We start from the raw sequence: 6,000 nt of genomic DNA on the forward strand, positions 1-6,000 counted from the left end.
TGTGAACGAGCCAACCTTGCGAGGGTGATTTTATGGCCGATAAAAGGAACTTCCAGTTCCTGAGAAAGTTTTCCATGAAAAATCGCCTGCACTGACTGAAACACCGGTCAAGCGAGTTACATGGAATATGGAACAAAAATGAGAAATTTGATGGTAACACTGTCGTTTTAAATGCTGGTTGAAGTTTGATGATGTTTTAACACTCGGAATTTTCGAATAGTTTGTTGCAGCTTGATATGGAATAAGGGATACATTAGATAATTCGGCTTTTTTGGATGTATGACGCAGAATGTATTTATTATAAGTGTCAAAGGAACAATGATATCGGTAGATCAATGAAGATAAGATACTGTAATTTAAAATCTTTGTCTTGTTTAGAAAAATTGGAGTTGTACGAAGGAGTCTCTGTACTAGTAACGTATACTTCTTAATATAATAAACGATTCTTCAGGACAGTTATAAGATAAGAAATATATCAAGTTTAAAATACAACAGTTGAATCTCATTATTGGTCTTCGTCAGCTTCAAACTTCGTCAAACACCGAAAAAAGCAATATATTCTTCCAATGATCTTGCGAAACGTTTCCTCATATACAAAAAGCGAAGTAAAAATAACAGCAAATTAAAGATATACCTGTCGAACCTCATCATTATTCTCCATCAGTCTCAAACTCCATCGAACTCCAAAAGAAACAAGATCTCTTAAACAACCCACCAATTGCTCAAGAAAACGTTCTCGCAGCAATCAAGTAATCACGGTCACCCATCATTATAACACCTCATTCTTCTCTCATCACACAGGCAGGTGTCGAAACTGCAGCTCCCGGTGTTTCAGAGGTGCCATGATTAAAACAAACTCCGAATATAAAACCAGATAACGAACACTGAAAAGACGGGCTGACCGTATATTTACACGATGAGTGCATCACGACGAAAAAGTATCGTGACCAGTAGCTCTTTCTCGTCCAAGCAAGACGATAGCTCAACTAGTCGTGAGAACGGTGATTACCAACTTGCGTATATCTTTTTGCCATGACAAACTGACAATTTTCACCGTCATTATCCTCTCGAATGACCACCGCCATTGTTTCTGTCTCTCAGGGAGCCATCGCGCGCTCGCGCGCGCAAAGGACACGCGGAGGAGGAACGACAGTTCAGCAAGAGGTGGCTACCTCCTCATTAAATCCATTATAGCGAGTGAACAGCGACGAACTCGAGGCGGGCTGACGGGCCTCTCCTCGGTTAGACAGATCGTTTAGGTGGAATCTAAATCATCCGCAGGGGCCCTGGCTCTTCCAGCGGACGTTCAACCGTTTGGACGCGCACGGTGCACCGTTCCTGGCAACCTCTCACGACTTCATTAGTACCTGCTGACTTTGGAATGCTTAGAGGACCCGTTTTGGTCTTACAAGCGGCCTGATCAAGCGTTGCCCGGTTACGCTCGGTTTCACGCGATGTTTTTTGTGGCTTTCCTGATTCCTCATCTTGGGATCGGTGGCGGAGGATCACCGAGCACCTGATAGGGATTTCATCGAACCCGTTCCGCCGTCTTTTGTTCGCCATGCCTTTTTAAACGGACCGTGTAAGGTGTAGTTAAGAGGGAAGAGAATGCACGAGGTTTTATTTTCATATTTGGTTGTGATAGGTGGCTAGCGTTGGGTTCGAGGTGCGAGATGGTTTCAGGGTTTGACCAGAGTGTGGATCGTTAATAGAGGTCTTCATTTAGTGTAGGACGTCGTGTGGTTTAGTTTGAGCAGAATGTTAGATGATTCTTCTGAAGAGAGGATATACGGAACTTGGATTTGAGAACTTGGTGAACGTATAACTGGTTATCTAGGAGCCTTTAGATGTTATTTTGTTCACATTAGAAATAAATGATAATTGTGTATTTATATTTGTCAGGGATCAAAATAATGTAAATGAAATTCATTTGTCCTTACAAGGCTTTAACGCGATTACACAAGCTTCTTTATGTTCTGTTTGTTATATTTAAAAGACAAGTTTCATTATATGTTAAATAAATAATCTGTTCCTTAAACGATGTTTCACGTTAACGTGTAAATTATTCTCAAACCTGACGTTTAATACTTTGAAATATAATCCATTCTCTCTTCGAGTTAGGAAACATAAAACACGACATACAATAAAGTACCCGTGTCAAGATTTTTCTAAAAGTCATCAATGAGAAAATAAGTCGTTTGATGTCCGATCAACGTCCGTTTGATTATCTAAAATTCGGCTACCAGATCCGTGGTCCGACAGATAGATAATTTAATTATTAATTATACGTCCTGTCAGTCGTTGGATCGAAACGAAGCGATAGGAGGTCGCGTTTCCTGCGCCGTTTCAAAAGACGACTACAGACGTTTTCTCATTAAATTTATTATAGAGCGACGAGCAATCTACAGGCTGAACGAGTGGCTTTCGTTGCCTTAAATCACTTAACCGGAATGTAAATCGTTCGCTGAAGCTGCTCGTCCACCACCTCGCGGCTTCATTAGCGTGGCTTCGACGTTGGAATTTCGAGCCTTGATGCCGGAGCTCTCTTCGTGTTCCCTTCAACGTAGCCAAGTCGACGCACGATCTACTTCCGGTCGACGATTTTCCTTGACGCTCGATGTGTCTCAAAAAAAAAGACCGACATGCCCGTCGAACGTTTTACTTTTCTAAAGGATTAATTACTTTCGAGATCGCGTTCCACTTAAGGGAGAAACGTTTCGTTGGTTACCAAGGTTCGAGTAGTATCAAGGTTCACGGAAATCCGTAATCGCAATCGCGTCGAATTGAATTACCTTACCTTCCTATTCTTTCATGTGGAAAATGTAAGAAATATACGAGCGAAGGTAATTAGAGAAATATTTAAACGTATTAAATATTTAATGATATTTTATCTTTTTTTATTATTATGCACTATTTTCAGTAAGATGTTTGATAACGATTTAAATTGTACAATCGCTTTACCCACTTCCACAAATCTCAATTATAATATTATGACGAAATTGAATATTTACACTTGATAACGTAATGGATAATTTATTGTTTAAATACTTTCTTGATCTCTAAAATCCTATGTACTTTCACTAAATGTCATATAGCTTTTGCAAACATTTCCACATCCATTCTAAACTTCACCGATACAATGACGATAGTATGACGTACATAACATATCCACAAAGGATATCTACAAGTGTTGGAATACCTTCATAAGTAACTATACATACATAAACCCATACAAACGGATCTTTTAACCACCCCCTTTTCATCACGCCATCAGACCAAATCAATCTCCTTGGTAGGAGATCCGAAGGAACCTGACCTACGTCGACGCAGCGTTTCTCGTTGGAGAACAGAGGCTGGCAGCCCATTGGCAAAGTATTTTCAATCACGCTTCAGAAGCAAGGCAGCCCGCGATTAACAAAGCGGCGGGCAAACCGGGCGTCCCCTTTTGCTCGCGTAATTCCTTGATTGGCGCTTCGCGGTGGCTCGAGTGCGCGCGTTTTACACGACCGATCACGATCCCGTGCCGCTATAATTAATCGTTGATCATTGTTCGCGGAAAGACTTGGCGGCAGGCTCGTCGCTCGATTCCGAACCCGACACTCGAGGATCGGCTCGATACCTCGTCTTCCTTCTCCCTCCCCTTTTACCCCTTTCTTTTTCCTCTCTTTCTCTTCGTCGTCTGTTGTGCGCTTGCTCGACTTCTTTCATCGTTCAACGCGACACGCACCGACAGAAATTACATCGACGATATTACAGGTTGAGGAGGCGACGTAAATAAGGTGGAGTAGGTCGGGTTTTTGCATACGATTTCCCCTTTGCCTCTTTCTCTCTCTCTCTCTCTCTCTCTCTCTCTTTCTTCTTTTCTTTGGTTTTTTGATCGATCGATGTGGCAGGGGAGAGTGTAAGTAGGTGAAGTCCTTAATTGGGTGGAGGATTTCTTGTAAGAAAAGTCTTGAAAGATTTGCTGGTAATTAAGCGATGTTTCTTAGTATCTGTTAAGAGTTGGAAACGGTGTACCAGTGTATGAGTAAGTTTGGACGGTTCGAGGGTAGAAGCTGATCTTGGAAAATGCAGGTTGGGACTTTCTATAGGGGCTTAGCGTTTGGAGATACGTAGAAAGGATGGAAGAGTTAAAAATATTTATCTTAGAAGAGCTCGTTTTTTATATCATAGGCTGAAGCTTCTTCTTCGCTGTTGGAAGATATCCATCTTTCACGTATTTAAATTTACGCTCGGGAGAAACTTGCTCGTGTTGCCCATTCAGTCTAGTCAAATATCTCTGCCCTTTTACAAACTATATCCCGCGAAATGATATAGCAAACCCTGTATATATAGCGAAACATTTAAATTTGTACGTCTTTCACACGGGAGAAAATTTTTGTTAGAAGAATAGCATTTATCCTGAACTATTCTATAGCTATTACTATTAGACAGAAACAAAACTTTTGAATTAAGATATAACAATTTGTCTGAGTAGGGACCTACGTTCTTGCTTCTTGCAGATTTACAAATTCACGATTCTTTTTACTGATCACTGATTCAAAAAGTCATTTCCTTGAAATATTGAACACGCATGTTCTACCTATGTTATTCATTTTCTTCAATTCTACACATGTTGCCAGCCTTCTTTATTTTTACTTACTCGTGTATTTCTTAGTCCGATACATTCATAATTAACTCCTCCTTGAACATCCATAATATTACACCGTATTTTGCACGAACGAATAAATCTACATAATGCACGGGAATGCAATCTAATAGCAATTAAGCTACTTCAAACTAGTACTGTTCGTTTCATTTGCTTGTCGGTGCATCTAACCAGTACACCGCGCCTCACCACTTAATTCTCCCAAACAAGCAGACGGCAAACAGCGTCATACGGTGTCGCAATAATTCCCTAGGCATACTCAACGAATTATCGCCTAATCTCGGCCAAAGCAAGCCGGCCGGCCGGTTGTTTGCGGTGCAATTATTTCGAGCAGCCAGCACACGATGCTAGCAATCCTTCTCTTCAGTTGTTTATGCGAGTCAATCGTTGCTGTTGCCAGCAACGCCAGTGTTCGTCGCTGCGCAAACATTTGCCATAAGCGCGGTTCGCTGTCCATATCTGAGGTTAATGCAAAGTATGGAATTCGTAGTTAAAGGTGTTTCTTGGTCTATAGCAGATATTTGTAGGGAAAATTGTTTCTTTAAACGGAATGAGAAAGATCTGCGAGAAATCTTAAATACTTAAGTCAAATACTTGAGTATTGGTATCTCGAATTTCTCAAGTCTTTAAATATAAGAATTTTTAGGTGTCTGAGTTTTAGAGTCTTTGAATTTTCTAATATTTAAAGTTTCAAATCTCTTAATTGTTTCACTTCCGAACATTTCACACTTGCAATTTCTCAATCACCCAATTTTTTAACTTCTCAATTGTTACATTCTCCGTGCTCTTATCGAAGATAAATAAAGGATTCTCAGACCCGTGCGTGACGGTTGAAATTCAGCAAGGGGCGTGAATAATCCACGTAAAAGAAAATGTCAATGGCCGCGAGTTTTAACGTTCACCTGATTTAGAAAAAAAAAAACTAGCATTCATCGCTTCAAGGGAATTCTATCCAGTCGAAACTCGTTGTCTCATTTACCATACAATACTTGTTTTTAACAAGGCGCACGTTCTACCTTTTCACAGCTGCGCAAAATCCTCACTTTTATCTCAGTATAAAAAACTATGTCTTCTTTCTTGAATATAACATAAACGACACTCCATTAAAATCCTTTCATTAATTCAACCTAACAATAGAATGAAAAAATCTAAATTAACGAATACCTTAATTTCACGGAAGATTTCATTGATAAAATTAATTTTCACGCACGTATCAGCACATTCATACGTTTCTTAAGTACAATTTGCTGAAAATAAGAATTTGCTTGCATCGAAGCTAACAGGTAGTGAATTTCTTCTTTTCGAAGCGGCGAAGATACACCCGCCGGATAAAACGGAGGACCTTTGTTGCC

This window comes from Bombus huntii, chromosome 3 (assembly GCF_024542735.1).
Source record: "Bombus huntii isolate Logan2020A chromosome 3, iyBomHunt1.1, whole genome shotgun sequence".
In the NCBI taxonomy this organism is placed as follows: Eukaryota; Metazoa; Arthropoda; class Insecta; order Hymenoptera; family Apidae; genus Bombus; species Bombus huntii.